At 38.3% G+C, this 15,864-nt stretch overlaps 1 long non-coding RNA gene across 1 annotated transcript; it reads left to right on the top strand.

Moving 5' to 3' along the window:
• The first annotated feature begins 1,239 nt into the window (after positions 1-1,239).
• Positions 1,240-1,895, top strand: LOC122011685. The gene is made up of 3 exons (XR_006120008.1): positions 1,240-1,346; positions 1,687-1,748; positions 1,836-1,895. It is a non-coding gene; the product is annotated as an uncharacterized LOC122011685 (long non-coding RNA).
• Positions 1,896-15,864: the final 13,969 nt, after the last annotated feature.

Genomic DNA, 15,864 nt, shown 5'->3' with positions numbered 1-15,864 from the left:
TGTCTCGGAAGAAGTCTATTGTGTCACTTGTGCTGGGCTACTGTATAATTTACTTAATTCTATATTTTTCCTTATGCTTGACGTTATAATTGTTCCTCTTTGAAAGTGCCCTTAATCTTAGTCCTTAATCTCCTATTGACTTTATTCACAGATTATTAGTCTTGATGAAACGCATACCTCTTGGGCGCTTGACAGATAAGTAGATTAGAAGTCTTTGTTTTCTTAAACACACTAATGGTTTTATTTTGTTTCTAGAAACTTGATGGCGAAACAAGATCTGTCAGAGCTTAGTTAGCTTAGTTTATGCAATGCTACAATAGATTTATCCGAGAATCCCTTGATCTCTCCTTTAAGATAATAATTGTTGATTAAGAATCACCCACTAGTGGGAATTACATGAAGCCCTTGATCAAGTTGTATTCGCTATTGCTTGAATAAGTTGATTAAAGTTGCAAGTTGAGCCTGCACTTTCACTAAGACTAGAAATTTTATCCTTTAATCAAGTAGTAGTTTCTTGATGGAGTTTATTTAGCATATGAAACTCATTTAAGATTTATGTTTGTTGTTCAATACTTTTTTGACCTCATACTTGTTATAATTTTTGGTTTATAATGCATTGGACCTTAATGTAAAAAGGCAGATTGTCTACCTTATGGCTCCATTTGTGATAGACGAAACTTTACAAACACCAGCAGATGTTGTGAAAGGCACATCCTTATAACAGGCAACCACTCTTTATTAGACTGCAGATCAATCTGCAGCTTCTCCCAAACTTTGCTCTTGGCGTTTAAGACGCTGTTTGGTTCGCCTGAGTATCCCAGAAAGGTCACTCGTTCACCAACCTTGGCTGATGATGGTGGATCAACTAACTCAACCTGGAAACAAAATGAATTCATTAGTCGTTCTTGATGAATGATCACATGTAAAGATGATAATTTCCGAGGTAAACCAACCAATATTATAATACTAAAAAACTAACAGGTTAGTAAAAGCAAAGACTTGTAAGAATGGAGGCAGAGTTAACGACTTAACTTTGTGTGGTCATCGTTTGATGCAGCCAAGACCATTGCTTGTGACTTAATGCCCCTCATGGTTGCAGGCTTCAAGTTACAAAGGACACAAACCTTCCGATTCTGCACCAGTGATTTAGAGAACATAGGAAATTCACATCCAAATGGAAGAAAATTTGAAAAGGGAAGCAAAATAAACCTGCATTTCCCCAAGAGGAATATATTTCACGAGGCCACTAACAACTGTTTGAGGGGATTCTTCACCGACATCAATTTCTTCAACATAGAGTGAATCTGCATCTGGGTGCTTCTGAACTTTTTTGATGAGGCCAACAGGTATGTCAAGTCTTGAGATAGAAATTTCTGTTTCAGCAGACTTCGTTTTTGTACTGCCAGAAGGCTTGTTATGTTGTTTCTTAGAATTTCCTATAGCAGGTCACATGAGAAACTTATTGAGCTCTAGGATAAGCTTTAACTTCATTAAGTCGAGTTTTATTAATACTTCAAAACTTGGAAAACCATTTACATTAATACAACACTAAAAAGTAGCTTCATTTGCAGGTCTATGATAAACCTTCATGAAACTTTCTCCTTGTATAAAAAATTGTATATGGTCAAGAGTTACTAGTGCTTCAGATAAAGATGAACTCTTCTAATATATGTTTATATTTTGCAGGTTCTATTGACAAAGTTTTATGTTGTGGTTTTATTTGCCGATATGAATGGGGTACTTGAAGAGTATGATTTATCAAATATGTTATTGTGATTGTAGCAACTACATTTCTCCAAATTTCAGCTATCAACCCTGTTTTACGTCTTCTACAGGTATTATATTCTTCCCTTTTATTTTTGGTGCTTTGCTCACATACTTTGATTCACAAAAATCTAGAATGTTGGAAAAGGTTGATATGGAAGAATCAGCAAGTGAGAAAGAGGAGTCCGATGAAATTCTACAAGTTGAAGATTTTGATGGGGCTTGAGTTGACAATAATTACTTGCAATCCTACATGGCATGAACCACCATCACAAGTTTCTAGTCTTTTGACAATTATTCATTAGTTGTAAATAAAGTTTATTTGTTTATTTGTATTGGGATAAATTTTATTTGAATATTAGACATGTTTTTTCTTTTGTGATTGTAATATAATTCTTGTATAAGTAACATTTTGAATGACATTGATATGGAAAATATTCTTTCTTTTGTGATTATGATTCTTTATTATATATTTATATTGAAATATGATATATTGGTATTAAAAGATAATAATTTAAAAGACAATGATCTAAAACTGTTGTTGTTGTCTATCACCCTCAAAGACAACGGTTAAAAACCGTTGTCAAAGCCCCAAAAACGGTTGTAAACTAGCAGTGTTAATAAAAAATGCTCTAAACAACAACGGTTTTAAACCGTTGTCTTTTCATTCAAAGACAACGGTTTAAAACCGTTGCAAAACTGTTGTCTTTTCATTCAAAAGACAACGGTTTAAAACCGTTGTCGTAGCCTCCACTTTTAACAACACTGCCAGTTACAACGGTTTTAAAGGGCCTACGACAACGGTTTTTAACCGTTGTCTTTTAATGTTTTTGTTGTAGTGATGTGTTATTAATTTCCATATTTTGCTTTGTGGGAGAAATTGGATTTAAAGTATATAAATTGTCAACCAATGCACCAGAACATATAATCACTTTATTTCTCTTTATAACTACATTGTTACTAAAGGAAACTGAATATCCATCCAAATACAGTTTAGAAACTGAAATTAAATTCTTTTTAAAACTGGGTACATAAAGACAATTTCTTAAAACCAATTTCTTATTCCTATCAAATGATAAGTAGACGTCTCCCACTGCAATAGCCGCCACCTTAGTAGCATTGCCCATGTAGACAGTTATCTCTCCATCAAGTAGTCGCCGGGTTTCCTAGAACCCCTGCAAAGAATTACAGACATGATCAGTGACTCCCGTATCTACACACCAGGTGCTGGTAGATAACACCGCTAAACATGTTTCAACTACTAGAGTATGAGATATACCTTTATTGTTCTGGTTCCTACGAGGACAACCCGCTTTCCAATGTCCAAACTGCTTGCAGATGAAGCACTTGCCCTTCGGCTTCTACATTCCAGCTTTCTGTCCTGTACCTTAAGGTTTATTCACCTTCTTCGCTGAAAAGACCTGTTTCTTCTTCTTCTTGCCTTTCGACTTAGAAGTAGAACCATTTTCAGCATAGTGAATCTGAGAACTATGACGAAATATTCCTTCTGCTGCCTGTAGTTCTGTCAGAAGTCCCGCCAACGTATATTCTCTTTTGTTCATGTTATAGTTCAGGCGGAACTGCTCAAAACTTCTGGGTAGTGTTTGGAGAATTATATCGACATGGGTTTCCCCATCGATTTCTCCTCCAAGGACTTGTATTTCATTCAGATAAGCCATCATTTTGAGGATATGATCCCTTACGGGTGTCCCCTCAAACATGGTGGCTGTCATTAGCTTTCTCATTGCCTCTTGCCTTGCAATCCGACTCTGGTGCCCAAAGAGTTCTTTGAGATTGTTCATTATATCATAAGCTGTTGGTAAATCTTTATGCTGATGTTGCAATACATTTGACATTGACGCCAAAATGTAACACCGCGTCATCTCATCAGCTTTTACCCATTTCTTATGATACTCAATCTCCTCTGGGGTAGAGTCACCGTCAGGTGCATCAGGGCAAGCCTCGGTCAATACAAACTTATAGCTTTCAGCAGTAAGGACAATGCCCAGGTTTCTTTTCCAATCTATGTAGTCGGGTCCAGTAAGTTTGTTCTCTTTCAATATAATGGCCAGTGGGTTGAAAGTCATCCTAAGAATCTCAAAAATAACTTTGGTCAGGACTCTAAATTTAGAATAATATTGATTCCTCAAACAATACTATTTTAAATTAACCAACACCTCAAAACACCGTGAATTTTGTATACTATGATAGTGTGGATGTATACAAATTCAACATTTGTAAAAGGAGGGTGTAACCCATTAATTTTATTATCTTATCAACCTAACTTTTTGACAAATAAAATTAATAGTTGGTTTCCTTTGGTCACACAAATAATAGCAGTGACTCCGATGGGGAGGATACTATTAGACATGCCTAAGTGTATACCATTACTTAACACTAAGTCCATTAACAAGATTGTGCCCCTTCCGATGGGGAAGATCACACGCTTTTAATTAATTTCCTATAGTCATCCAAATTGGAAGTTTGATCTAGTGATCCGCAAACAAACTCATCCGATATGGAGGAAGGCACTCAGAGCCAACGCGCAAGTTTGTTTGCATCACTTACAAACCAGTAATGGAGACTGTGGAATTTATTAAAATAAATCTCTCTCCCACTTAGTTATTTAAAGTGAGGAATTTTAAATTATCCTAGCATACATCACATGCATACACACACATCACAGTAAATAAAAGCAATAAATATGGAAATTATTTTTCCAACTATTATGGCCTTTTTCTGTCACTGTTCTCTGCGTGCTCCAACCCTAGTTGCTGCCTCCTTTAGCCACCGCCACTAGGTCGAGTCGTCGCATCTATCTTTCTTGTTATTCCGCTGCACCTCTGGTGCTCCAAAAGTACCACGCCTCGCAAGCATCTGATCCGCGACAAAAATAGAATTTTACATATATCGATCCTATATTCCACGAAGGAATGTACATGTAATCTAGATCGAAAATAAAATCCTAAAATCCTAAGGCTAATACAGCTCCTGCTGTATTAGTTACATACAATCAAAAATAATGCCCTTGACATGTCCAAGGGTCCAATCACACACAACATCTATAAGCCATAATAGTTGGAGCCTGCAACCACAAAGTTAGCACATCCTACTATTATCCTGCCTAAATTATGTATGACATGTGCATAACCTATTTGAATTCTAAACAAACATAGGCAAACCCTAGTTCTGATACCAATTGTTAATTAATCCTAGGAAAACGTACCGGTTCCACTGTATAAATTTTTTTGTACAAGTGTTGAACCTTTCCTTAAATAACCTATTGTGTTCTTTTAGAAGTTAAATTAGGAATCGCAGACGGAACTTAACATCATTGATTCCAAATTTAACTTATCTGTTCTTGATAGTTTAGATTTGAATCGCAAGCGGAACTTAACACTATTGATTCAAATCCACCTATGTTATTAATTCCATTAAATATTAATTTCCAAAATTGGCTTCCAGGACTGCATGGCGAGGCACATGACCTTCTTGGATATGGGAGCAACCACCACCGCCTAGTCAAAGCCTTTTAAGGAAAGCTAATATTTAATTTCCTTAAATAACTCTAGGTTAACCAAAAAGAACAATCGAATCACAAATTCGAAAAAGAAGAAACACAAACTCGAAAAAAACTTATTCGAAAAACTAGATCTAATTGCCTCTTGTATTTAGAATTCTTACAAAGAAAATAACTAGTATGATGCGGAAGAAAATTACTAGTTATACCTTCTCTTTGTAAGCTAATGACCTCGAGATCTTCTGCCATATTCCTCGCCTCGCCTTGGACGTTGTGTGGGCGACGATCCTCCAAGATGAACACCATCCAAAAGCTTCCTCCTCTTCTTCTAAAATTCGGCCACCACCACCACCAAGGAGAAGAGAGCAAAGGGAAAGGGAGAAGGGAGAGGGTTGGCCACCAAGAAATCTCCAAGTAAGAGAATAAGAGTTGTGTCTCATGAAGCCCCCTCACCCCTTCTTTTATATTACTTGCCCAAGGTAAATAAGGAAAAACTTTTTACAAAAAATAAAATCATCTAAGAGTTTTTTATTTTCCTTTTTTATTTTTCCTTTTCTTTCCTCTTGATTGAATCAATCACCAAATTTGATTTTGTGATGATTTTAATTTATTTTATTATGGCCGGCCCCTTGCTTGGGCACCAAGCAAGGTGGTCGACCACCTCATCAAGGGAATAAAGGAAATATAATTTTAAAAATTTTACAAGAAGAAATTCTCTTATAAAATTTACAAGCTCTCTTTCCTAAAGTAGGAGTTAAAAAAGGAAAGTTCTAAAAATTAAAACCATGTTTTAAAATTTAAAACTTCTCTAACAAAATTTCCTTTTTTAACATGATGATAGAAAATTTTTATTTAAAAACTTATCTCCCTTTTTTTCTTAAACCATAAGGATGGTTAAAAAAGGAAACTTTTAAAACTTTTAAAACTCTCTATTAAAACATGTGACCTAATTCAAATAAGGAAAGTTTTTTAAAAAATTAAAATATCTCTTTTAAAACTTATAGTTTTCTACAAAGAGAAGATTTTAAAAATTCAAAACACCCCTCCTATTTGAAATAATTGTGGTCGGCCCCTACATGCTTGGTCACCAAGCAATAAGGCCGGCCCTATTAAGAAGAGATGTGGCCGGCCATTGCTTGGTCACCAAGCAATGGGTCGGCCCCCTTCTTGAACACCAAGACGGACCTTTCTTTGGATGGACTTGAGGCTTTAATGAGGCTACAACAGGGACCTAGAGGAGAAATTGGTTTTGGCCTTCCGATGAGCTTGAGTATCCCGTGTTCGCCCCGAACACACAACTCAAGTTCATCGATAATAACTCATTCCACTAGAGAGTTATTACCGCACTACCGCACCAATCCCAAATTACATTATGGGCTCCTTCTTATCATGAGTGTGTTAGTCTCCCTGTGTTTAAGATTACGAATGTCCACTAATTAAGTAAGTTACTGACAATTTACTTAATTAATATTTATCTCCAAGAGTAGTACCACTCAACTTCATTATCATGTCGGACTAGGTCCACCTGCACGGTTTAACATGACAATCTTTATGAGCTCCTTTTGGGGACATTCTCAACCCAGATAACTAGGACACAGATTCCTTCTATAATCAACAACACACACCATAAGTAATATCATTTCCCAACTTATCGGGCATATTGATTTATCGAGCTAAACCTCACCCTTTGATAAGTCAAAAAAATAAATATTAAATATATGTGCTTGTTATTATATTAGGATTAAGAGCATACACTTCCATAATAACTAAGGTCTAGTTCTTTTACTAAGTCAGTACAAAAAGAACTTACCTAAATGGTTCTACTCAATACACTTAAAGTGTTTCAGTGTAATTTATTAGTCAAGATAAACTAATACTTAATTACACTACGACTAATCTGATGGTTTGTTCCTTTCCATTTTAGTCGTGAGTAACTTGTTTATAATTTATAGAGAACTGACAACATGATTTTCTGAGTATGACACCACACTCCATGTTGTCTACTATATAAATTAATTGAACAATTACATTTAACAAATAAATACAGATATTGACCAATGTGATTCTTTTATTTCAACAAATAAATGTTTACAAAAGCTAGGCTTTTAGTATACACTCTAACAATAGGTAAATAGCTTGATGGTCCGATCAGTGAGCAGCTGATTGAACTCCCTGGAATGGAGATACTCCATCCGATGAGCTTCCAACCGGCCGAGCTCCTCCTCCCCTTGAATTTAGCAAGCTCAAACTTTATTGCTCATAGCTCGGCATCCTTCTCATCAAATATTCTCTTGTGCTCTTTGAGCTAGAGTTCATGGCTCGCTTGCTCTATAGTACAACCAACTTGCTCTGCAGCTAGAGTTGCCTCCATCTCCTCTAACTTCTTCGTTAGGGCCCAAGCCTTCTCTTAGACCCGTTGGCTGGCTAGAAGGGGGGTTGAATAACCCTGTACAAAATCAAAACAAACGAACCCTAAGACTTATAACTTAATTAAACACTTGCATAAACTTAGAATAAATAATGAACTAAAAAGAAAGAGGTTCTGGAATTTATTTAGTTACAACCGGAGAGGTTGTTAATCCAAGGAAGTGAAATGCACTAAATTCTCCTTTAGGCGGAGAAGCCTCTTTACAGCAATTTACGCATAGAAAGATGAAGCTAAACTAGAAAGGAAAGTGCACAAGTGTTGTTTCAACAATTGCTTGTTCTCTTTAGTTTCTTTGACCGAGGATGTATTTATAGCCTTGATCGGGGCGCCTAGAAGCATTCCAGGCGCCTGGAGTGGATAGAATTCTATTCCTGATGCAACGGTTAACATCCACGTCAAAGTAGATAAAAATGAGGTTCCGGGTGCCCAGACCCTAAAAGTCAATAGGGTTGACTTTTTTCAGTTCGGGCCCTCTGCTGTAGTTCTGCTCGCCTCGGTTCGAATATTTCGCTCTGGCTCCGCTTGCTTGGGTGATTTCAGCCATCCGAAATAGGGCTCACCCGAACCCAACTTCCAACCTTCTCCTCGAGCAAGCTTTTGCTCCGGTTTCTCATACCTCAGAATCGTCGCATGCTTTCTTCTCGTCCGCCAACATACTCTTCCGCAGCTTCGTCTCTCGGACGCACTGAGCCCATTGGCTCTCTCCTGTGCCGACCTTCTCGCTAGTTGCATATTTTGCTCCCCGAGCAATCTTCCGTTCCAGCTTCTCGTCCCTCGGAAACATCGCACGTTCCCTTCTCGTCCGCCAGTGTATTCTTTCGTAACACCTCGTCCCTTAGACGCACCGAGCCCGTCAGCTCTCTCCCGTGTCATTTTTCTCGCTAGTTGCGTCTTTTGCTCAACTTCCTGTACTCCTAAGTTCCTGCACACTTAGACACAGGGTTAAAACACAACATTACCTAACCTAACTTAGTTGATCACATCAAAACCACCTTGGGGTTCCAATAATCTCTCCCTTTTTTATGTAAGCAACCCAAGTTAGGGTAAACAACTATAAAGTTAAAACAATAAATTTTACAATAAAGTGTAAAAGTAACAAAGATTTTAAGCTACCTGCCCTTAGACTTAATTCTCCCTTCTCCCCCTTTTATCACATAAAAATTGAGGTTCAAAAAAAAAAATCTAAGAGTATCTTTTGTAAAGAAATTCTTAGTTAAACAAGTGAAATTTTTTTGAAATTTCCTATGTTTTCACAAGTTTTGTAAAGCTCATATTTGAACAAAAAAACCTTCTAAGTTAAACAAATTTGCAAGCAAGGCAAAAAATATTATGAAAAGAAAATTTTCCAAGTTAAAATTACAAAAAAAAATGTTTGAATAATTATTTAAAGTATTAAACGTAGAATTAAAATCTTTAAAATTATTAACTGCAAAAAATCTTGAACTATTTCCTGAAAAATGTAATAGAACATGCATTTAACACAAGAGAAATAGATTTTTAAGGTTTACATTTTTAATATTAAAGATTTATATTCATTTAACTCAAAAAGGATTCATAAATTATAAGAATTTTCAGAAAAAAATATCTTTAGGTAGAGAAAATAACATTGTTTTAAAAAAATCAACTATGAAAAATAATCTTGTGAAATAATTTTTTAAACTTTGCATTATTTCAAACAAAGACAAAGGAAATTAGTTCAAGAAAGATTTTGGAATCCAAAACAGATTCCTTCCTACCAGATTAATAAGAAATTTGTTAGGCAGATTTTTCTTGACAATTTTTTAATTTTCTCTTTATGATATTTAAATTTTGAATATAGTTCTTTATAATTTCTAAAATTCAAAGAAGAGAATTTTGAATATGTATGATTTTTAAAATATTCTACATCTATTTTGAATTGATCATTTTCTAATTTCAATTTGTCATTTTCTATTTTGATTTTATCAAAATCTTCTAATTGAGAGGTTGTTGTTAGAGTACCTTTTAATTCCTTATTTTCTTTTAATACTTTTTTATTATCTATTTCTAATTTACAAGACTTTTCGATAGTATTTTTATAAATTTAAACAATTGGTCAGGAGGTAGAGACTGTACCTGATTTACCTTGTCGATTTCTTAGACTCTCCCTGAAGGGCTATTTTCTTCCGAAGATTCTCCCCCTTCATCGATGCTCATCTGGGATGAGCTTTCTGTATCTCCAGGAAGGAATTCAGCTAGAAGAGTTGTCCCAACAATTTCCTCGTTTTCAGCTTCTAATGATGTCTTGGTGTCCATCGAGGAGTTAGATTCGGCTTCAATTGGTTCTTCGTAGAGCTTCAAGAACTTTTTCCAAAGTTCTTTGCACTTTGGTAGTTGCCGATTCTGTTGAGTTCCTCCACCGGTAGTACGTTTATTAGATGATATTCAGCTTTACCGTTTGACATGAAATCGTCGCGTTGCTTTTTGGTCCAGAGGTGTTTTTCAATTTCTTCTTCGTTTGTGTCCTTTGGCGCTTCATAACTAGGGGTGACAATTTTCCCCGTGGGTTTGGGGCCCCGCGGAGAAAACCCGAAATGGGGATGGGGATCCCTGATTTTTCGGGGATGGGGCGGGTTCGGGGCGGGTATGTGAATACTATCCCCGTCCCCGAACCCGTCCCGAATATTATTATTATTATTATTATTATTATTATTATTATTATTAAATAATAATATGATTTTTTTAAAAAGTATTAATAATAGTGTTAATATTAATATTAAAATTTTTGAAAATATTATTATTAATAATATTATTAATATTGATATTAATATTAATATTATCATTAATAATAATAATTAAATAATAATTAAATAATAATAATAATAATAATAATAATTAAATTTGGGATTAAGGCGGGGATGGGGGCGGGGATGGGGATTTGATCCCCGTGGGTTCGGGTTCGGGGATTTCGAGGAATCCTCGAACCCGAAAAAATGAGAACGAGGCGGGGATGAGAATGGCAAACCCACCCCCGCCCCGCCCCCGCCCCGCCCCATTGCCATTCCTATTCATAACCATATTTCATTATTAATAAAATATTAAAATCTGTTTTAAGAAATACCTCCATTCGTTGCTTCCAAAACGCGAACTCCCCTTCGAACGTTGGTGGATAGATGTTAGCTCCGACCATCTTGTTGCTTCAGTTGGCGATTAGTCCTTCTGAGGTGTCCTAGCTCTGATACCACTTCTTAGACTCGTTGGTCGGTTAGAAGAGGGATTGAATATCCTTGCACAAAATCAAAACAAATGAACCATTCTCAGACTTATAACTTAATTAAACACTTGCATAAACATAGAACAACTAAAAAGAAAGAAGCTCCAGAGTTTACTTGGTTATAACTGGGGAGGTTGTTTATCCAAGGAAGTGAAACACACTAAATTCTCCTTCAGGTGGGGAAGCTTCTTTATAGCAATTTACGCACAAAAAGATGAAGCTAAACTAGAAAGAAAAGCGCACAAGTATTGTTTCAATAATTGCTTGTTCTCTTTAGCTTCTTGGACCAAGGTTGTATTTATAGCTTTGGTCGAGGGCGTCTGGAAGCGTCCTAAGCCCCTAGAGTGGATAAAATTCTATCCCTGACGTAACGGCCAATATCCACGTAGAAGTGGATAAAAATGAGGTTTCGAGTGCCTAGAATGGGTCCGGGTGCTTGGATCCTAAAAGTCAACAGGGTTGACTTTTTTCGATCCGGAACCTCTGCTCCAGTCTTCTCGCCTCGGTCTGGGTCTTCCGCTCCGGCTCAGCTCGCTTAGGTGATTTCGGACATCCGGAATAGGGCTCACCCGAACCCAACTTCCAACCTTCTCCTCGAGCAAGCTTTCACTCCGGCTTCTCGTACCTCAGAATTGTTGCATGCTTCCTTCTCGTCCACTAGCGTACTCTTCCGCAGCTTCATCCCTCGGACGCACTGAGTCCGTCGGCTCTCTCCCCTGCCGACCTTGTCGCTAGCTACATCTTTTGCTCCCCGAGCAATCTTCCGCTTCAGCTTCTCGTCCCTCGGAAACATCGCACATTTCCTTCTCGTCTGTCGGTGCACTCTTCCGCAACACCTTGTCTCTCAGATGGACCGAGTCCGTCGGCTCTCTCCCGTGCCGTCCTTCTTGCTAGTTGCGTCTTTTGCTCGACTTCTTGTGTTCCTAAGTTCCTGCACACTTAGACACAGGGTTAAACACAACAGGACCTAACATAACTTAGTTGATCACATCAAAATCACCTTGGAGTTCCAACACCTTCTTGTTCTTGATATCGAGGTCTTCGATGTCCCTGAGCTTTCGAGTGTTCGTCGAGCTGATCTTAGCTTCAAAATTAAGCGCTTGTTTCTTAAGCTTCACTAGCTCGATGGATTGACCATGATTTTTGTCCTTCTCCATGGACAAAGTTCGTTCCTTTAGTTGCATTGCCTCTAAAGTTAAGCACTCGATCAAGATTTGGGAAGGACCTTCATCCTTGCTTACAGTTTATGCTAGCTTGAGTTCATGGTCTAACTGGGCTAGCCTTTGGCAAAGAGACAGGTCGTTCACCCAGAACTGTTACACAACGAGAGCGGTTAGGTCGACCCAAGCGAAGGATATAATCATTCAAAATACTACACAAACCTACCCCTGTAATTTTTTTAGCTAAATCGATCAACCAACTCGACAGGAGGGATGGTCGCCGCCCTAGCTTTGGCCTCTGCCTAGGTCTGGGCCAAAGGACCCTAGATCTTTATCTTATGCTTAGGCATGTGTGGCTCTTCTGGATTAGGGTAACGTCACTTATCTATTGGCAATCTAAGGATGGTCATTACATGGTTATGCATACTAGAGTCCATCAGCTCCAAGCTAGCCTTGTCCTTGGATTTTGGCGTTGGAACAGAGCGGATAGTGGAGAGAGGGGTTGTAGAGACGGTCGGTGCCAGTGACAGATAAGATAGGGGTCATACAACTTTGGTACTGGACGACATCTCGGAGAGGGAAGGCGTTCGATCGGAAGATGGGGGAGTAGATCCACCCATTGTTCTTTCGGGGGGCGACAGAAGTGGAGTTCTCTCTCCATTCAAAAGGCGGTCGAGGGGTGGACGTAGCTACAGAAGATTGAGGGACGAAAGTGGCCAAGCAGACAGGAGCCTTAGTTCGGAACCTTTTGCGGTGTTGACACTGAATCAACGACTTCGCAGAAGTCGTTGACTCCGAAGGCACCGCTACATGCACCAAGGAGGGCCACTCGGGAGGTAGCTCACCAGTGTTGGCGACGACATCACTGCCCACTACTCGGCTAGTTTCTCCTTCGCTGGTCTACACTTCAGAAGTCCTGACTGGCATTAGCTCGTGGCTTTCCAGCTCGGCCACTCCTCGAGTTTTCAACTCTTCATCGGTTAACTTAGAGGAGTCGTTGAGTAAAACCTTAAACATCACTTTGGCTGCAAAAGAGAAGAAAAAAATCAGTTAGATGAAAAGCAACTCACCAAAAGTGTAGGGCATTCGGACTCAGATGGGACTCATCCCAAACATATACAATACGCCCTCCAACAGCAGCTTATGAATGTGGTATTTCAAACCGGTCAACTACGCGACAACTTGGAGGTAAGCTGGTTCTCATCGATATTTGCCCAATTGGGGGGAGGGGGGGGGGCTCGGTAGCTCTATTTTCTAGTCGATCTAGAAAAGGAGCCGGTCGGGGAGTTGATCATAAAAGTAGTGGGATTTTTAGCCCTTATTGGAGGAGAGCATCTTATTAAAATAAACAGCTTCCACTCGAGCCTGGAAGAGAAAGACGCCCTGCTTAGACTGTTTGGATAATAAAAGTAATGGAAAGTACGAGGATGAAGAGGGATCTTGTACCATTGGAAAAGTACCATGACCCCACACAGTAATCTAAACGAGTTTGGTACTAATTGTTGCAAAGGAATGTGTAAATATCTACAAACTTCTGAGAAGAAAGGAAGTATTGGAAAGCGAAGACCAGCATACAATTGGTCCTTAAAGAAAAGGAGGAAGCCATCAGGAGGCATGTGGGGACGATCATATACAGAAGGGATAGCGATTTAGTGATAAGAAGGAATATGATAAGTCATTTTCATTTGATTCACCTCAACGCCATTAAAATCCGATGAAGTGGAGGTCTACCACAGTCCCGGGATAGCCAGAAGAGAAGGAGAACGAGCCATAGGAAGACAAAAGATGAAGGTTAAAGATTGAAAGTGGAAAGGAGAGGGAACTTATTGGATGTAAATCGCCAATAACGAAAAACAACGAGTAAAGAGCAAAGAAGCAAATGGAGATGAAGACGAAGGCGATACAGTGCATAGAGAAACAAGGGCTTTAAAAACCCCGTCAACTCTTTAAAGTCGTTCGATCAAGGGTTAGAAAAATGAGATCTAATTTGGATCGTCCAAATTCAAAAGGCAATAGTGACATCAAATCTTAACAGTTGCCTATCACATCAGACATTCAGCGACATGAAAGGGTGACATGTGGTAGTCAATCACAGGTGACATTAATGAGGAATGCCAATGATCAGTAGGCCCATGATGAAAAAGCATGCGCAACATGCTTTGTATTAATGGCAAAGGATTTGAGTGATTTCCTATAAATCAGGATGACACCAGTAACAATTAAAATGTACTATGGGCGTGGGAGGCCGCTCAAGAAAGGGATCAAAAAGCAGATATAACAAACAACTAAGTGTCGTCCACATTCGATCTGAGCGGCGTCAACCTCGGAGTCTCCCGACCGAGAAGCTATAAGTTTCCTTTTGATCTAGGAGGGCAGTAATCGTTCAAGCAGAGCAACGACTAGATAGCAGAGCGCCCGATCAGGAAGGAGAGTTGTAAAAACTAGTAATTGTCTAGTTAGTCGGATTTATTGCATTCTTTGACTAGACTTGAGGGGAAAACTTGTGATATAGTGATAAAGATGAGCCTCTCAAAAAGTGGGTCAAAGCAGCAGAGATCGACTGATGTGGAGGTCAAAGTCAAATGGTCAAAATCGCAGAGTCGGACAAACTTGTAGGCTGCGGACCAGGCAAGGTTGGCTGAGCGGGCTCTCAGAGCAGGTCAGACGTGAAGGGCCAACCAGACCGTCTGAACGACCATTCTCCGCAACTTGCAGATGAGGTTAGGAGTAAAGTGCTAAGTTATTCGGGCCGCCATCCTTCTCGATTGGACCTAAGGGCCAATCAGACACAGTGCGTCTCGTCGACGATGTGAAAGCCAAGTGAAGAATAGGTTAGTAGTTGCATTCTATACGGCCGAGCCGATGATATCCCGGTAGAGTGGCTGTCGGTCGACCTATAGCGGGACCCACGTCCATGTCATATCATATTATTTTGGAAGTTTGTGCTGTCAACAACAAAGAATGTCCTGCAGACAAATCGTACTTTGAAAACTTCTGGCCTATCACATCACAAAGATTTGCATGCTCGCTTAAGGAAAGACGTTAGAGACATTTTTCGACTTGTCTTTTCTTAGAAAGGCTTTGGAAAACATGCATATGTTTTGGGATGCGTGCATAGACGTTACAGTGATATTATAAAAAAGAGTCTTCATCTACAGGTAGAGATTTGCGATGCTTCATTATTCTACACGATCTTTGCTACTACTTGTTCTACTATTTTCTTCTTTGAGATCAAGCACTGACTTGAGCCTCAGAGGATCAATGTCGAGCCCCCTTCTCTGTTATATATATATTATAATGAAAATTTTGAAAGAAACAAAAAAAATTAAGATTGATTTTCAATGTGTTGCAAAATTAAAAGTATAGAAAGACATCTATCATCGATAATTCGAAAAAAAAAAACAAAAAGTAGAGATGATATTCCAAACATTTGCATTTTGTAAGTGATTTACATTTCAAGATGAAATTGTGAATTGTGTGAAAGACTAAACTTGGACAAGTGCGTTCATTCATTGGAAGAGATTATAAAAGAAAACAATTCAAAAACAGGCCAAAGATCTATAAGAAATAGTAAGTAGAGGATTTAATTTACACTTTTGAAGACTATGAATCTCCTAAAAAATTATGGAAAATTGGAATAAGATTTCATGGATTCATGGCTTATCTACACATTTAACTTTCTTCTTTACATATTCCAAACCTTGAAATTGAAATCTGAAGAATTAAATTAAGATTGCAGAATTTTGAAGATTTCATGGAT

The sequence above is a fragment of the Zingiber officinale genome, chromosome 8A, assembly GCF_018446385.1.
Source record: "Zingiber officinale cultivar Zhangliang chromosome 8A, Zo_v1.1, whole genome shotgun sequence".
Taxonomy (NCBI): domain Eukaryota; kingdom Viridiplantae; phylum Streptophyta; class Magnoliopsida; order Zingiberales; family Zingiberaceae; genus Zingiber; species Zingiber officinale.
Note: the sequence above shows the minus strand (reverse complement) of the source record. Positions and strands in the feature narration are given on the sequence as shown.